The sequence below is a fragment of the Rhinolophus sinicus genome, linkage group LG10 (genome assembly GCF_036562045.2).
Source record: "Rhinolophus sinicus isolate RSC01 linkage group LG10, ASM3656204v1, whole genome shotgun sequence".
Taxonomy (NCBI): Eukaryota; Metazoa; Chordata; class Mammalia; order Chiroptera; family Rhinolophidae; genus Rhinolophus; species Rhinolophus sinicus.
In genome coordinates, this window is record NC_133759.1 from 101,749,944 (window position 1) to 101,768,319 (window position 18,376).

Here is an 18,376-nt window from a genome sequence, read left to right on the forward strand (position 1 = left end):
AGCCATCATCTGCCTTATTTTCATTTCTCCTGTTGGTGATATGTTCAGAACACATATGAACATAGGAGTGGGCAGTATCTAAGGTTAAGTACCCATGGCCCAAGAGGAGACATCTGAAGAAATTAATTGCTCCTGACGCAAAGGCTTTGGAGTTATATTCTGAATTGGCCACCCATGGTGTTCATTAACATATCCCATCAAAAGTAGTACAGAGATTTCCATGCCAAGGCTGTTCTTTGATGAGCTTGTGTTTTAGCTCCATCCATGAGTGTATGCTACCACTGGCCTCAACGTCTACAATTAGAGAGGAATTCCTAAATACATTTAAGATGATTCATTCTGGAGATGGAATGATGGACTGCTACTTATGATGGCCCATGCCCCTCTTCAAAGCCAGGCCTGATATATTTAGTAAACTCATATTCTTTTTCAAAAAAATTACCTAATCAAATCTCTCATCAAATGAGCAATCCATTGTTGATATTATGAAGGCCTTTAATCTACCATAAATCTTTATTAGAACTCATCAGAGCTTCTAGTTTGAGAGAAATGTGATTATGGCACTCTTAAAATGACATTACATCATTGGGGTGATTGGTTTATCATTTGGAGAAGAGACATCAATCATAACTAGCATAACCACACAGTAAATGAATTCAACCTTTCTACCGCAGAACAATGACACTGTAATTGCTCAAAATCAGGCTTAAAATGAAATCGGAAAATGCTCTTTCTTCAAATATGATGTTAACTTAATGGAATATATTATGAAAAATCATGTTTGAGGAAATTCTATGTAATTAAAAATATGTGGAGATCTATTCCCTTTTTTCTTTCGTCAGAACCTTGTTTCAGCTACAGAACCGGTTTTTTGGTTTTTTTGGTGGGGTTTTTTGTGCTGCAGAGATTCTGTTGCGTTTAATTGAACGATCCTCACTTATGCGTTGCTGTTTTTTATTTCATACTATGTAATCATGAGGAATATTGTATTATGAAGGACAAGAGGCTTTTGAAATGAGGCACACCTGCTGATAGCTTTTTAAAAACAGACAATTATTAGGGAGAAAGTGAGCTTTTAAAAACTCTATCATTTTATGCATGTATGGATGCCCAAGCAAAGACGGTTTCCATAAGAGAGGTCAGTTCACATCTCAGAGCTGTCTAGAATGTTTTCTTAGTGGTAATGCTATGAGTGATATCTTTTCTTCGGGATATTGTATCACATTGTAAGTTGTTGACAGGGCCTTTTTTTTGGCTTTATGCCTAATCAAGACCTCATTTTGGACAGAACCGGTCTATATGTTCAGAGGCGAACTGATCCATTTTTCATCACTCACACCAATTTGTTCAGCGCACGTAAGCTTGATAGAGATTTAAGCTTCAATAACGGGAAAATACCACAGAAAATTTGAGGGTCCATTTTCATCCCAACAAGAGCTGTGCTGATATGATTACCTCACCTCAGGGGTGAAGACCCAATTGTACAAAACCCTTGTTTTCAGAGGATACGTATATGAGAGCTTAAAGCTCCAGCCAAGAAGCAGCAGTCATTCAAAATTCTAGACTTTGGCTTAGCTATAGTGAGCGCAGATCAAGTTCAAATATGTATGCACTCACGTGTGTGTGTGTGTGTGTGTGTGTGTGTGTGTGTGTGTGTCTTGTGGAATGGATTTGGGGTCAAGGGCAAATTGAGGATTCTATCAAGATCTGAATGCAGTGGCTGTGAATTTAAATTTGACATAAAGGATTGAAAATAGAGTTTGACACAGAAGACACAAAGTGCAGGGCTGTGCCTGGGTGTTCTGAATTGAGTTTGATGAAAGGGGCTGGATTTCTCAGTGGGTGCCGCGGCACAAACAAAGTGACCATGTGATGGGTGGTGTTATGTTTGGCTGGTTAATTACACTGACTTTTTTTCAGTTAGTCTCTTGGCAATGACCTTGTGTTCTGACGGTGCAGTATCAGTTTGGTCTTAGGTGAAATAAAACCCCTTCTAACACACTCAGCCCATACGTGACGGTGAAAAATTATTTCCTGCGATCCTCTTATCATAGCTGTTATTACCTGACATTAGTGAAGCCTGTCATTAGGAGAGACACTGCACACATTTCCTGCCCAAGAGCCTTTGTTCTACAGACACAAACAAGACATAAACTATACAACTAAAATGTTTTTGACAACACAAAAAGCTCCTCGAAGCAACAACAAAACTTTACTTTTATGGCTTGACAGTCATTATTTTCTACGACTGTGGTGCATTCTTTAGTGCAGAGGTGTCCAAACTGTGGCCCACAGACCAACTGCGGCCCGCAATCCATTTTTAATTGGCCCGCAGCAAATTCCAAAAATATATTTACTTTACTTAAATAAACCAGGTGAGGCAATACGTACTTCACCTCGAGTAAGTGGCCTGGTTGTTTGTGTATTTTACCACATATGGCCCTTGGTAAAAAACGTTGAAAAAAGTTTGGACACCCCTGCTTTAGTGGATGGTACGAAAACCTCGACACCTTTGAAGCCAAATTGCTGTAACCTTCAATCAATGCCAGTAGAGCAGATACCCAGGTACAGCTAGGTACACTCAGAAGAGTGACTTTTCTCTTTCCCTGAAGCATTTTTTTCCAGATAGCTAAGCTCCAGTAAATGGCTCCATCCTGTGTTCTGCCTTCGGCCAGGCCAGGTTCACTCCAGATGCTGTTTCTGGAGTGATGTATCTAGAAGCATCATTTCAAACCTTATGAAATAACTCATCTGGAAAAAAAAAAAATCTGGATCTGAATGACAGTTAATGGAGGCTCCTGCAGATCTAAGAATGATAAGACTACCTTCCCAATCAGGACAGGATGTCCTCTTTGCTCTCAGTGCCTGAGGCAGAAAATATACCCTAAGCCACATTGCAATCGGAAGCATTGGCTCACCTCCCCTCCCATAACATGTTGAGCTTTCGTTTACCTAAAAGTTTGAATAAAGGGGGCTGGAACATTCATTAGTAACATCAAACTACACAGAAGAAATGTAACCGAGATACCTCTGCCCAGGACCTTTCAGTCCATCCTATGTGGCAACAGGCCTGTCCCAGGGGGAGAGTCTCAGTTTGTAACAGATCACAGTAGAGGTGCGTTGGCCCTTTTTAAAAAGGTAATGCTTTGGTAAGTTCTAATGAAAATAGTACATCAAAACCAGCAAGATTTGGGTTGCCTAGAGTAGTCTAAAACTTCAGTTGCCTAGCTAATTTAATGATTGTCTTATTTATCTGCATCATAAGGCAAAAGAGCTTCGTGCATTCATTCATTCATCCCTTTTCTTACAACTCCCCCATAATTTGTGAAAACGTATGAAAATTAAAAAAGACAACAACTAGAAAACTGTAACTAGATGATACAAAAAGTCTAAAGGAAAACTCCAGAGGGGAAAGCATACATATAGGCTCATGTACACAGAGTGCCAAAAAAATGTATATACATGACTTGTATTCATCTTATGTTATCAGTATATATTGAGTATTACAATATTAATACAGTTGTTTTTTTTCCTTTCTTAAAAGGCGTATACATTTTTTTGGCACTCTCTGTAAAGTCCTGTTTCATTATATAAGATGAACAGAACACTTCATTCTAAGCTTCCTAGAAACCAAAGCAAGAAGGGAAACAGAGAAAAAACAAGATCCACAACCTCCAGGAGATAAAGGCAAATCAACTGCTTCAGGGAAGTACTGTGAATCATCGTAGTGAGGCCACAAAGAAATTTCTCTTAAAGGAAATAAGACGTGCTTTCCAGATGACTGAATTCTCAGTAACACATTGGTAAATACATGCGGTAAAGAATTTCCTGTCCAATTTTCTTATAACCTCCCTCCACATAAGCCATAGAAAGCATTTCCAGTTTTCAAAAAAAAATTCTACAAATACCCAAACATTGCACAGCCCAAGGACAAAACTTGATCTATAGATAAACCTTCATCCTATGAAGGACCACATAAAACTGCATGTCCCGTAGACAATAGACCTTAAATATCATTGCTCACGGCTCAATTTTTACGGGAATTAGCCAACGTTGAGGTTATAGTCACCACCTGAAAAGCAGATGTTCTATGTTACAAATGTGTCTTGACAGCCATAGAGAGGTTAGAATTGATATCCTCTCATGAAAACTAAAGTGCCATTCCCAGACAGCCTCACTCATCGCCCCCACCCTCCTCCATCCATGGGGCTGGACTTGGATGAGAAAGTACAGGGTCTATAGATTTTTTTTTTTTTTAATGAATGAAACTTCTTTTGTTTGCATATTTTAGGTTAGGGGAAGATGTTTTTTCCTCTAATATGTTATCAACTTTCTCGCCTTCTTAAGCAGACTATTCCCACTGGAATTTAATTTAGTTTAGGATGTCCTAAAGAGCGCGCAGCAGTTGTTCTGTACATTGATGATTGTACTATGCGATAATATGGACTGGGTTTTTTTTAAGTCACTATACCTTGGGCGGCATCTCATTCGACCTCTTCTACTGTACTGCATTTTAACTTCATAGTCCACTCGTTCTAGGCCTTCCTTTCGCCTCTCAGCTTCACTCCATCGTGCAGAGACCTCCCGGGCAGGCTTCCTGGCATCAGATCCAAAGTCGGTGCTCAATAAGTATTTAGTAAATACATGCGTTAACTCATATCTTTAGTAACTGCCTTCATTTTATTAACTTACTGCTTTTATCATGTATGATGGAAAAGTGGATAATGATGGGGAAGGAGAGCAGAGCATGTCCCAACTTGGGGACTATACTTATTTCAGAAATTATGTTCAATATACCGATACCTGACTTGTCTGTTTTCAGATGCGTTAGAACTTCGTAGTTCACCTGTAAGCGAGAAGATTTTGAAAACACTGTTTATACCCATCATGACAAGTCGTGGCAGGGCCAATGCAGAGAACCCTCGGTGGGGCCCCAGCTAAAGGAGGCTGCACCTGTCCGGGATGGACTTTATTTTCACTCCTGATTTGGAGCTCAGGACATCAAGGCCCAACACTATTCCCTTTCCCAAGTCGGATTTGTTTTGCGCGTGAGCCACTTGGTTCCCAGTTCTTTCCTGGGCAGCTTGGATGTCTCGGTCACAGGTGCAGAGTGACCTGGCACCCAGGTGGTATTTAGCACTGGCTGCCTCCTCACCAGAGTGGTTCCCAGCCCACCAGGCAGTGCAGGCTAGGCCAGGGAGCTGCCTTAAGGCTGTGGAGGGCACAGAGACAGCCCTCTGCCCCAAAGGCAGAGCCACGTGGGGCTTGGCTCTCAGCCGCCGGCCCTTCTCCTCCCTCCATGCTAGCTGTTACGCTAAGCACTTTATGCACCTTACTTCATTTATTTTTATTCAACACGACCACATCCCAGTGCAGCAAGAATTACCTTTATGCCCATTTTAGTGATGAGTAACGGGGGCATACGGAGACAAGTAACTTGCCCCAAGTCACAAAGCTGGGAGGTGAAGGACCTGGGTTTCAAACCCAACCTTCCCGATTCCAGAGACTTTTCTCCTCACCCCTCTGTTCAATGTTAACCTCTAAAATATTTGTGTGGCTTATCAAAGTATACAGAAGACAATGAAAACATTATGTTAAGAGGCATTGGTTACAAGTTTGAAAAAAAGTACTATGGCCTTACGAAATACTCTTCACCTCCACAGCTTAGAAAGCACACAGATCTCCAGACTCTTCCCCTGAAATCCTGGTTAAATACAGATAAATTCGGGGGGCCAGGGGGAGGGTAAGGAATTGTATTTTCACTACTCCCTTCAGGTCATTCTTATGGTCTGATAGATTTGGGAAGCATGGATGTAACAGGAAAGCTCTAAAAGGGAAGTTGGGTTTTCTGTACTTGGTCTCTGCTTCACAGCGTGATCTTGGGCAAGTCATTCAAACATCCTGGGCTCAGTTCTCTTCCTTGTGAAGGTTTGTCATTGGCCAAAAATGTCTCTACACTTCCCTTCTTGCTCTAACACTCAGTGCTTGTAAGTTCCTTGCATCCAGCTGGACCAAACTCCCAAGATTCACAGGCCCCCCAGTCCCTCTTCCTGGACAGTGTGGGTTTCACTCCACCCTCTAGGCCATTGACAAAACTGAGACCTACACAGCTACGCAAAGCAGCTCCTAGAAGTTTCCGTGTGAAGTTGAGAAGCATGGTCTGGGGTCCTGTGCCACTTACTTGAAAATGTTGAAGGCAGTCCCAGCAGGAGGCAGAAAAAAGCATAGCCCCCCCCCCCCCAACACTGCCCCAGGCTCCTAGAGAGCCTCCTAAAAAAGGTCTCCATCCTGAGAATTGGGAGTTGATCATTGTCAGGACTCTCTGGCCACTGCTAACGGGCCCCACAGTGGAGCCGACAGAGAGCGGACCCCTTCTTCTTTTCCTTTGTGTCTCCTTGCCCACCCCCCACACAAACACACACCCTGGTTGTAGGTCCAGCAATTTCCAGTCCAGCTGGCTTGGGACCAGGCTTCTGCACCACAGTCCACGTGAGCACACAAGCGAGATGGACAGGTAATTCCTTAGGCAATGTGCAGCACGGAAGTGACACATGGCACAGAACTGCTCCTACTCAGCAAATAACCTTGCTATTGACAAAATTCCCAGGGTCGATAAGCATTGTGTACATTCCACCTCTCCATCTCTGTGCTGCGCTTCTTGGTACATACCAAAAGATGTCCTGGGGGCGCTGTGTGACGTCTTAACCGTTTCCTGACCTAACAGTTTTTACCCAGAACTTCAGCTTCTCCCAAATTCCTTTAAAGACTGCAATGAACTCTAACCCGCTTCTGAATAATCTTCAGTAGCCATTTTAAAATGTGGCTTCAGTCCCTTGTTAGACATGTCTCAGTCATCTGTGGAATGAAAAAATAGATTTATTTTACCAACAATGGGCAGGTTGAACAGAATTTATAGCCCCAGCCCCTGGCATACCTCTTAGACGCCTCCCAAAAATAATAATTAAAAATAACTATATCTTAAAAGTGGGAACTCTGACATACGTATTTTTTGAATTCAAAACATCGCCACTTTCTGACACTATGATCTTGAACAGCGTCCTTAATCTGTGTCTCAGTTTTTTCATCTGTAAAACAGGACTGAAAGTCTCCAACTCCTCAAGTTGTTAGGAATATTAAATGACATTCTGATGCATCTAACTGTCTTCAAAGGAGTTTAGACAGTTGGTGCAGAGATCAGGTTTGATATTATTTACATTTTAATTTAACAAAGATTTAATGAGGTCAAATGTGGTTAACAGGAAATTTACCAGTTTTAAGTGTCCAGCACATTCGCATTGTTGTGCAGCCGTCACTACCATCCATCTCCAGAACATTCTAATCTTCTCCAGCAGAAGCCCTGTCCCCATTAAACACTAACGCCCCATCCCCCTTTTCCCCAGCCCCTGGCAAACATCATTTTGTTTGCTGTCTCTATGAATTTGACTACTCATATAAGTGGAATCATGTGAAATGTGTCCTTTTGTGACTGGCTTATTTCGCTTAGTGTAACGTCTTCGAGATTCATCCATATTATAGCATATGTCAGAATTTCTTTCCTTTTTAAGGTGGAATGACATTTTTGTGTGTTTATATACCACATTTTTTTGTGTATTCATCCATCAGTGGACACTTGGGTTGTTCCCAGCTTTTGGCTATTATGAATAATGCTGCTATAAACATTGTTGTACGAACATCTGTTTGAGTACCTGCTCTGACTTCTTTTGGGGTGTATACCCAGAAGTGGAATCGCTGGATCATACAGTAATTCTATGCTTAATTTTTGGAGGGCTTGCTATACTGTTTTCCACAGTGGCTGCATTGTTTTACCTTTCCACCAGCAAAGTAAAAGGGCTCCAATTTCTCTACATCCTTGCTAACATTTATTTTCTGATTTTTGTTTGTTTGTGTGTTTGTTTTTATAGTAGCCATCCTAATGCATGTGATATGGTATAGTGTTGTGATTTTGATTTGCATTTTCCGATGGTTAGTGATGTTGAGCATCTTTTCATGTGCTTATTGGTCATTTGTATGTCTTCTTTGGAGAAGAATTGTCTATGCAGGTCCTTTGTCCACCTTTTTACTCAAGCTGTTTGTTGTTGCTGTTGAGTTGTAGGAGTTCTTTATATACATTATCAGTCACTTATTAGAAATAGGATTTCAAATATTTTCTCCCACACTGGTGGTTGCCTTTTGTCTCTTGAGTGTTCTTTGATGTGCAAAAGTTTTTCATTTTATTGTTGTCCAACTTACCTATTTTTATTTTTATTTGCTATGCTTTTAGTGTCACATAACAAATATTTTAAGGGCTTATTCTGTGGTGGCCATTGTCCTACTGGTTTTTACACATGGCAACGCATTAAATCCTCAACACTGAGAAAGACAAAAGCAGCCCTTGACTCTGGGATCTGGCCTGACACTGACCCCTCAGGATTGGTGCTGCTAGGAGCTGGGTTAGCATTCTCAGCTATGTCATGGTGTTCTCCCCTTGGATATAAACACTCCTGTAGAATCCTAATGCTCAGCAAGGCCACTCTGTGACTGGAGCGAAGTAAGATAAAATGAAAACAAGGCCACCTCATGATCTTGCCAAAACCTAGACCAAAGCAAGGTTACTGTCCCAAGCACAAAAATGCACGCGGTCCCCCTCTCCAGGCTAAAATGTGTAGCTGTTCTTTCTTTACCAATGACAGTTTTAGTTTCTTCTAATCAGCCCTTCCTATACATAACAGATATGGATACCAGATCCTAGAGCTATCCCAAAGCTGACAGAAGCAAAGGCAGAGGGAACTGCTTCCTCGAGCCATACCTAAAGCCACCTAACACAGCCCTTTCAATACCCTTCACGGAAGCACCCATGGCTCTTCAGTGTGTGTCTCCTCCCTCCTCGCAATGAGATAATAAACCCAACTTTGTTGGACCACCGTGTGCTCTGGGTGGTGCTGTGGCTAGAGACGTTGACACCATTACACTGTGGGTTGGGCCTATTATCGCACCTGTTTTACAGATGGGAAAACTGTGGCACATAGAGGTTAAGGAACTTGCCCAGCATACATAGTACAATGGGGACTTGACCCAAAGAAATCATTCTCCTGAGTGATAAGTACATAGAAACTTCAGGAAATTTTTAAAAAGACAACTCCAGAAAAATAAGCACACACACATGCACACATACACATACACACATACACATACACACGCATACCAGGGGTGCCAAAAAAATGTATACAAGTGGACATTGGTCAACGTTGCCCAAGCAATAGTTCACCACAATCAGACGTGTCTGGACGCTGATGGTAACCACTTTGAGCACCTCTTGTAATTGCAGAAATCAAACGTTACATATATTTGTCTGCTGTTACTGGTATATAGTGAGTATTACAATTTTAATACAGTTTTCCTTGCTAAAAATGTGTATACATTTTTTGCCACCCTCTGTATATATATTCAAGAAATGAAAAATAGTCATCATGTATCACATGGCTCAGCTCTGAGTAGCACTTGCATGGCCATGTGACGTGTAAGCACTGAGTCACCATCTGAGCCTTCTATCCGGAGGAGAAGGAAATGGAAGAGGTACCTGTGTGGACTGGGCAGGGCGAGGAAAGGGCCAGATCTGCATCTTCTATAGTGAGAAGTTACTAGGTAATGCCTAAAATGGAAAATACGGGAAAAAGCAGCAGCAAAGTGTATTATTTATAGACCTGGAGATAAAAACCAAAATAGTCAGCTAAAAAAAGGTAGATGTGGCTGCCTCTGAGAAGGAAGAAGTTGGTGATAGAAAAGGATTGCTATTTTTGAACCAAACGTTGTATAGCTATTTCATTCTTTAAACTATGTGCATTTTTTTATTTTGATGGAAAAAATAAAGTACAAGAGATTGGGCATGTGGAACAGGTCAGACAATGTTAGAACCCCAAATGGTAGCTGTTTAATATTCTCCGACATATTTCATTCAAAAAATATGTAGTAATTAGGAGCTATGTGTTTGAGATGACACCAGGTGTATGAACTTCAGTGGGCAGGCACTGGAGCATTTTCGTGGAATCTGTAGATTTGTCTGTATCTGATCCTGTTGATTTGGGAGCCCTGTGGAGTTGTTAGGGCTTTAGCTCTTTATCCCAACCCAGCCCCCAGCCTTGTTGAAAAATCCTCGGCTTAAGATGGCACGAGACGGAGAAGATACTGTAACTACCGTTCTTCCTCATTACTAAGCCAGTAGCCATCTAAGCACAGGTCTCATCTTTTCCCCAAAGCTTTCCCAAACCACTCTGCCCAAACAGAGGCAGAGTCAGAATTGCACACAGTCTTAGCATCTGCCTGATTCAATTTAGCACCTCATTACATTCTGATTTGTAATATTCTCTTGGTAGTTCATGCATATAAGTCACTTGTGTCAACATCAAATTGTCACCACTTAAAGATCAGGGTCATTTCTTTGGTCTTTTTGTATCATTTAGCACTTGGTGCAAGTTGAGATGTGTTCGAGACATCCTTATTGATCTAGCTTTTTTAAAAAAAGCAGTGGTAGAGTAGGGCAACAAAAAGGTGGATGTATTCCAACTTGGGCCTGTTGACTGTCTTTGTAACGTTTTCAGATCTGAGATCATCTGTGATCACGGATACGAGCTGGCTCGCTGTTACAAAGAGCAGAAAACGCACGTAGAGCATGAGAAGAAATGCATGTTTGTCTAATGTACAGTCTCCCTTGGGATTAAGGAATGTATTTTGCTTCCTTCTTTTTAGTAAGTGCTCTCCTGAGTTGATGCTGCCTTTGAGACAGCAGCCATAACCTAGGGAACCAGCCTAGGGAATGCATGGCCTTACCATATGTATGCATTTCCTTGGGCTGCCATTACACTCTACCACAAACTGGGCGGCTTACAACAATAGACCTGTATTCTCCTATAGTTTTAGAGGTTAGGAGTCCAAAATTAAGGTGTTGGCAGTTCCATGCTCCCTCCAAAGACTCTAGGGAAGAATCCTTCCCTGCCTCTCCTCTCTTCCGGTGGATGCTGGCAATCCTGGCATTCCTTGGTTATAGCAGCCTGTCTCCAATCTCTGTGTCCATCTCCATGTGGCCATCTTCTCACTGGGTGCTTCTCTGGGTCTCCCCATCTCTCTCTCCTTATAAGGACACCAATCATTGGATGTAGGGCTCACCCTAACCCCCTATAACCTCATGTTAATTATATCTGCAAAGAGCCGATTTCCAAATAAGGCCACCTTCACAGGTACCAGGGGTTAGGCCTTCAACCGCCAGCAGCCTCCAATGGAACACGAAGTGGGCAGAGCTACTGGACATTGAGTGTAGGAGTAAAGTTCAAGGCCTCCTTCTTGTTTCTGTTACAATGAAGAAAGCATCATCCCTCCTCTCTCCCTGTTATGTTCTTGATCCCATCTGGTCCTATATTCTCCCTGTATTAAGTATCCCTTCTCTGGAGGATCTTTACCAACGGGATTTAAATACATAGGGAATTATTAGGTTGGTGCAAAAGTAATTTCATTTTTTGCAATTATTTTTAACCTTTTAAACCGCAATTACTTCTGCATCAACCGAATATTCCTCTTATTTACAGAAGCATTTCTCGAAAGAGCTTTCCTATCCTCTCTCTCTCTCTCTCTCTCTCTCTCTCTCTCTCTCTCTGTTTCCACTCCCCACACACTCTGCAACCTGTTACCTTTCTTACTTGGTAACTATTTGTACTACATGCACAAATAACCTCCTCCTATTTGCTAAATTTAGTAAACATTTTTCATCACATCTCACACTTCCCTTCCCTGCTCCTTCCTCCTTGAAATGCCCTTTCCCTTTAGCATCTACTGTTCGGCGTTCTTCTCATTCATTCCTATGTTTCTGGCCACCTTTGCCTTCCTGTGAATGCCTCCTTCAGTTTATCCCTTAAATGCCAGGATATCTAAAAGTTAAAACCCAAGCCCCCTTTGCTTTATTGTTTATGCACTCTGCCATGGGCAATCATCTACATGCATAACTAAAATTACTATCTATGGGTTTATGGCCCCGATGTCCATTTCTCCAAGTCATATCTTTTACCCAATATATCTAAATGTCCCTGGGTATTTTAACTACGATATCTAATACACAATCCCAAAACAAGAGTTCTGAAATGAAACTCAACACACTTAATCCGAAATATATTCTTCCATTTAATTCTTCTTCTCTGGCTTTCCTCATCTCAGCCTGTGCTCCTATCTACCATCAGTCAGTTGCTCAAGCCAGAAGCCTGGAAACCATCCTTCCTATTCCCCCATTCTACTTAGAATAAATTGCCAAACCCTATCAAGTTTGACTCTGAAATAGTTTTATATTCCTGTTACCACAACCCTAGCTCAAATTACTAGTATCTTTGGCCTGGAGATCTAATTGCTTCTAATTGATTCTTTTTTCTTTTAGTTTTTTTTTTTTGTCTTCTAATCTTATCTGTTCTTACAATTCAATTAGCAGAATTTCCATAAAATGCATATGTGAACAAGTCTGCTGCTTAAAATTCTTCCGTGGGACCCCCACACTTCCTAGCTATAGTCTGCACCTTTTAGCATATCACAAAAGGTCTTTTCTGTCTCCGTCTCTCATCATTCACCCCACTCTATACACAGTTCCTGAATGCGCCACATTTGTGCCTTGGAGTCTTTGCACATGGTACTGTTTTCTCCCACAATCCTTTCTGTTCTCCCTAATCGGGGTTATTCTTTCTTTAGCTCCCATGTCTCCTCTGTTACTGAACTCACCATTGGACTCCATTCAACAGTTGACTTAAACTTTTTGAAGACAAGAACCGTTAGCTCCCTTATGTCCCATTTTGCTCTATGAGTTTAGCAGGCAGGGCGCCTAGCACAGAGCAGAGGCTCAATAAATAGCAGGTGAATGAGCAAATAAAGAGTGAATGAAGTCAGAGGAGGGAGGAGAGGTGTGCAGATGGTCCCAGGATGCAGTGGGGACAGACCCCGGCTCACAAGCTGTTTTCCTCAGTCTATAGTAGAAGACGTAAGGAAGGATGAAGGCATTTCTGGCAGATGGAGTAGTACAGTGTGGACGGCAAACAAAGCCAGAAACAAACCAAGAAACCTAACATCGTTAATATGTAAACGCTGGAATCTAAATAGACTAGTAAAGTATAGAACAGCTCTTTCATGTGGCACTTCAAAATTCCAGGGCCAGATTCCCCCCTTAGCCAAGGTTTCACTTTCCATGGTTTCAGTTTCTCATGGTCAACCATGGTCTGAAAATATTACTGGAAAATTCCAGAAATAAACAATTCATCAGTTTTAAGTTATGCGCTGTTCTGAGTAGCGAGATGAAAGTGTGCACCTTCCCACCCAGGAGGAGAAGCATCCCTTTGTCGACACCTCCACGCTGTATAAGCTCCCCGCCCCTTAGTCACTTAGTAGCCCTGCCAGTGATCAGATCAACGGCCCCGATATAGCAGCGCATGTGTTCAAGTCTCCCTTAGAGGAGCCTAAGGCTGCCTCACTCCATTGCATCACGTAGGCACTGTACCACCTCACAGCATCGCAAAAAGAAGAGTAAGAAGATATCTGAGAAAGAAACCACATTCAACTAACTGTTATTACAGTATATTGTTGTGTATTTTATGATGAGTTACTGTTGTCAATCTCTTACTGTGCCTAATTTGTAAATTAAACTTTATCATAAGAATGTATGTATAGGGAAAAATGTAGCATATATAGGATTTGGTATTATCTGAGGTTTTAGGCCTCCACTTAAGGGTCTTAGAATGTATCCCCCGTGGAGAAGAGAAGAGTGCTATGTCATCCTTTCCCCTAATGTCTCCGGGCCAATCCCAGCCCTATCTTCTGTCATTTTCTGTCAAATCTTTTGTTTTATTATTTCTGGGTTTTCTGGGTGTTTTTTTTTGTGTGTATTTTTTTTGTTGTTTTGTTTGTTTGTTTGTTTGTTTGTTTTTTGGGTTTTGGTTGGTTTTTTTTTAATCCTCATTCCTTTCTGGTGCTTGTAAATCCAAAGATGAGAGAACACACACATTCTTGATACTGAAGCAGTTTGGCAGTTATCACTTAAATTAATGTTTTCTGCTAGAGTTGTATTTTAGTGGAAAACAATAATTGTTTCTAAGACAGCATCTTGGAGTTGAACCAATTCTATCAGGGAACACTCAACCATGGAAAGCTAACAGTAAAGGCAATGATCAATCGTTCTTTTTTTTTTTCCTTCTTCCACTCCAAAGGCAGACTTTGCATCCCCTTGCCTAAAAAAAAAAAAAATGAAGCTCATGGCGTAGCAAATTTTTAACACCTCAGAGGAACAGGCAGTGCCCTCTGCAAAAAGACCCCTGATGTATCTTTATCACATTTTCCCACCCCCACTGAGGATGTACAAAGATGCATTTCTGTAAGTTATGACCTTACAAAATCCTGCTTTTGAACTTTGCTTATATCCCACCATGGACCAAGGGGTGGGGACAGGGCTCATATTCCCTGATGCCAGCTCCCCAAATAGTTCCGATGCATTCTGTGGCATTCACACTTGACTGCAATCGCAATTCAGTCTGTTCCATCTGATTGGGTACTGTATTTTCTTCCTGTCTGTGGTAATGGAGCACTCTTTCCAAGTTCCCAAGGTTATTTTCATCTCAATGACCTTTTCCATCTCGGTGGGGCACCTTACCATTACCCACCCCCGTTTCACTCTGCCTGCCTAAGATATTGCTTTACATGTTACTCTCTCTGCAGTAACTGTTCTCTTTGATACGTTTCTATCAGTGATTTTGTTGCTGCCATAAAGGAACTGTGATCTTTACCAGCTTATGACCCCACCCCTATTTCTGCTGGGTTCTTCTCTCTCAGGTCAAGCAATTTGCTTTACAAAATGGGAAGAGATTGGATGGAACACCACCTATTTAAATGTTAGGATACTGGTTTTATGATTTCTTTTGCTAACCTGTGCACCCTCTCTTAAAGACAGAAAACTGGTTAGAATATGAGAGACTGAGGATTGGTTGTGAAAATAATTCACAGGAAGGGAAAAAAGTCATATTACACTGGGCAGATTTGGCCTTTGCTGCCTCTCATTATTGATCTCAAATTGCTGAAAGGGTTCATGAGATAAAAAGAATCTGTGAAGCGAGGAAAGAGCCCTGGAGACAGTGGGGGCCGGAGAATCAGAATCTGAGTACTAATTCTGCCGGGAGTCCCTGTGTTACCTGAGCAGTCAGTTCTCCTCTTGGACCCTCCATTTTTTTGTTCTATAGTGTTGGGAAAAATCGGGGCCAGGTGTTTTGAAAGGTCTCTTCCAATTTGCAAATGTCACAATTCTAAGAAAAGAACAAGAATCAAGCACAACACATTTACTCTACTTCGGAGGATGTCTTCAGTTGCCGAGTCTGTCACCTCTCTTTAAAAGCATAGAAACAACTTTTCCCACCCAAAGATGGGAAACTAAGACTGTTGCTCCTTCCTGGATTGGTGGTGATGGTGGTGGTGGTGATGATATTAAATAATAATCCTGATCCCTTGTGTTTTGTTTGTATAACATTTTCTCTTTCACAGAACAAGCTCATGTACATTATCTCAGAGGTTGCAAAATCTGTCCCTTGGACAAATGAGCTTGCAAATCTGTCTGATTTGTCCTTGCCGGTATCTTTTTAAATGTTTTTATTTAGGTAACAACATTTTTTTAAAACTCAGGAGATTTTTATATCAACATTCATAACTCTGTCTTTCTTAAAATAACAACAAATCTAGCATCATCCTCTATTGCATCATGGCAAGTAGAGGCTGCTGCCATTTTACGTGGGGCAGGCATTTTCCGTTAACTCCTGCCTGGGGTTCTCCTGGACACTGTAGGAAATTGAACTTGTAGTTACAGTCACCTCGCTTATTATCATTGATGACAACGACGATGGAGATAGCCACCATCATTGTCATTAATAATTATCTCCCTGTTGGAATACCGTTTTTGCCTTTAGAAAACACTATCGTGTGCATTATTTATTTAAAACCCCCATTACTACCATGTGGTGAGGAGGATATAAAGAGTATTATTATCGCCACTTAATACATAAGACATTTGAGGGTCGGAAACCTCAAGTGACTTATCAATGGGCAGTATTTAGTGTCTGATGGTCTCAAAATTTCCACCACCAAGGTCTCCTTTTATTATTTTCTCCCAGGTGCCAGTGTTTTGTAGGACTTTGTCTACCAGTTCACGTGTATTAACTCATTGTTTATTTCTTTTTCATTTTCTGGTACATAAAAACACATCAATATGTGCTGCAAACTATTGCTTTGTTTTAACACACTGTATTAATAGAATTCTTACACCACCACCCCTCAAAATATAATTCTACTTTCTTAACTGATTTCCCTTCGTTTTCCCTACGCTGCCAGTAGCTTTTTAAACAACATGTCAGCTATTATATCACCTCTACTTTCGATGATGAGTTTTGTTTGTTTGTTTGTTTTCACCGAGTAAGATGATAACTGCTGAGGCCCACATTCTTTGTTTCCTTTGCACTAATACTCTGGATTTCTATGCTTCCCTAGTTGAACTTACCATCAAGCACATACAGTTAAGAGGAAGAAGAGCCTCCATGGGCCATGGAAAGGTTAGGTGCGTTTTACGGAGCCTGGACCAAATACTCTTCTAACATAGCTGAGTTTTATGATGGTTGCTAATGTCAGTGCTAAGGCAGCTATAAGAAAAAGAATTCAAGCTCCAATATCTTGTTTGTTGTTGTTGTTGTTGTTGTTGTTGTTTTGATATGGGAGGATATAACATAGAAGGTCGTCTCGCGTCTGGCTCTGATATTAGCTACACAGAAGCCATGCGCTGCCCAAACAATGTGGTGAAATACCCAGGGCATAGCCCTCATGTCACAGGTGCTAGGCATTGCCTGGGCTGGAAGGGCCTGTCCTCATGCCAGATCACCTCCCCCGGCTTCCTCCTGGCGTTCTGTCTGACATTGATGAGCTCTGCAGCTCTAAGACGGCTGGCCCTGACTTGCCCATGGCCTCATAACAGCACGGGATCAGGATGAGACGCCTCTTTCAAAATAACCCAGAGGCTGCTAGGGTTTGATTTAACTCTAGCCTGCTTTGGAAAAGATTCAAACTTTTACAAAGTGGAACTTCCTCTGCTGAGTACATTTCTGTTGATATTTGATTGTGTTGGGTCGTAAGATACCTCAAGTCCTTTCTGAAAAGGGCTTGGGATGGAAATAAATAAATTTGATGTATTGAATGTAAGATGACATTGATGATAAGCACGGTATGGACTTAATTACAACATTTCATGGCAGGAAAATAATGTCCTATTAAACATACACATTAATCGTAAAGTCCTACTTTCAGGAACATTAAATCTGAAAAACGATTTCCCAGAATAGAGGAAAACTAGCACGTACCTTCACAAAAGCCAAATATATTTCTTTATAAATGTGTGGAAGATATGTGCCCAGCTCACATCCATGCCCAGAGTTGCATGTTTCAAATAACCTGGATCAAATTAAGTTGATCTCCTAAGAAACATTCCCACATTGCAATGCAACCAAGCTTCAAAGGGGCCTCTGCCCAGAAGTGGTTTTCCCTCCTGAGGTGAAGAACCAGGGGTGGACCAGGCCTTGTCAGGGGGCAGAAGATCACATGGAGAAAGATTCTGCGGGACAGCGTGTGCCCTCCAAAAGCCGTTGTGCAGCTACTTGGGAGAGGGAGCGTTTCCATTTTCAAAACCTGTTACCATTGCAAGGTCACAGGGTTTGAGAAATATTCCCTCAGCAGAGAAAAGGAAACCAAGCCCTTATTTTGCCTCCATCACAGTTCTGAAAAACCCTCTCTTCAGAGCTTCAAAGTCTGCCTTATTCCCTTTTCCATTTGGACTCTTGTTACCTTGGGCAAGTTCTTTAATTAACTTCTCTATGTGTTAGTTTCACCATTTATAACACAGGGATAATTATACTTCAAGATAATGTGTGTAGGGGCGGGAGGGATGCCTCTCCTTTGCGCAGTGAGAAGCAGACGTGAAAGTTGTCATTACAGCGGTACCTCAGTTTTCGAACGTTTCCATTGACGAACATTTCGGTTTACGAACGCCGTAAATTTTATGGATCTATGGTATCTATTAGACGGTAAAATTCATGTTAAATTTGCAGTTTTAGGGGTTGATTTTAAAGGTCTGGAATGGATGAATCCATTTGCATTATATTCTATGGGGAAACTATGCCTCGGTTTTCGAACGTTTTAGAACTTGAACGGTCTTCCGGAACAGATTAAGTTCGAAAACCGAGGTACCACTGTATATTTGTTTATGAACAGTGATGACACACCACGTGGGCAGTGGAGTCAAGCTCTCTACCCCATAGAACTCAGAACCTCTGTCCAGATT

The 18,376-nt window shown here is 41.5% G+C and overlaps 1 protein-coding gene across 11 annotated transcripts in view; it reads left to right on the forward strand.

Moving 5' to 3' along the window:
- Positions 1-18,376, forward strand: part of TENM2 (teneurin transmembrane protein 2) — a 1,556,107-nt gene that overhangs the window by 1,213,096 nt on the left and 324,635 nt on the right. The gene's annotated exons all lie outside the window — the stretch shown is intronic.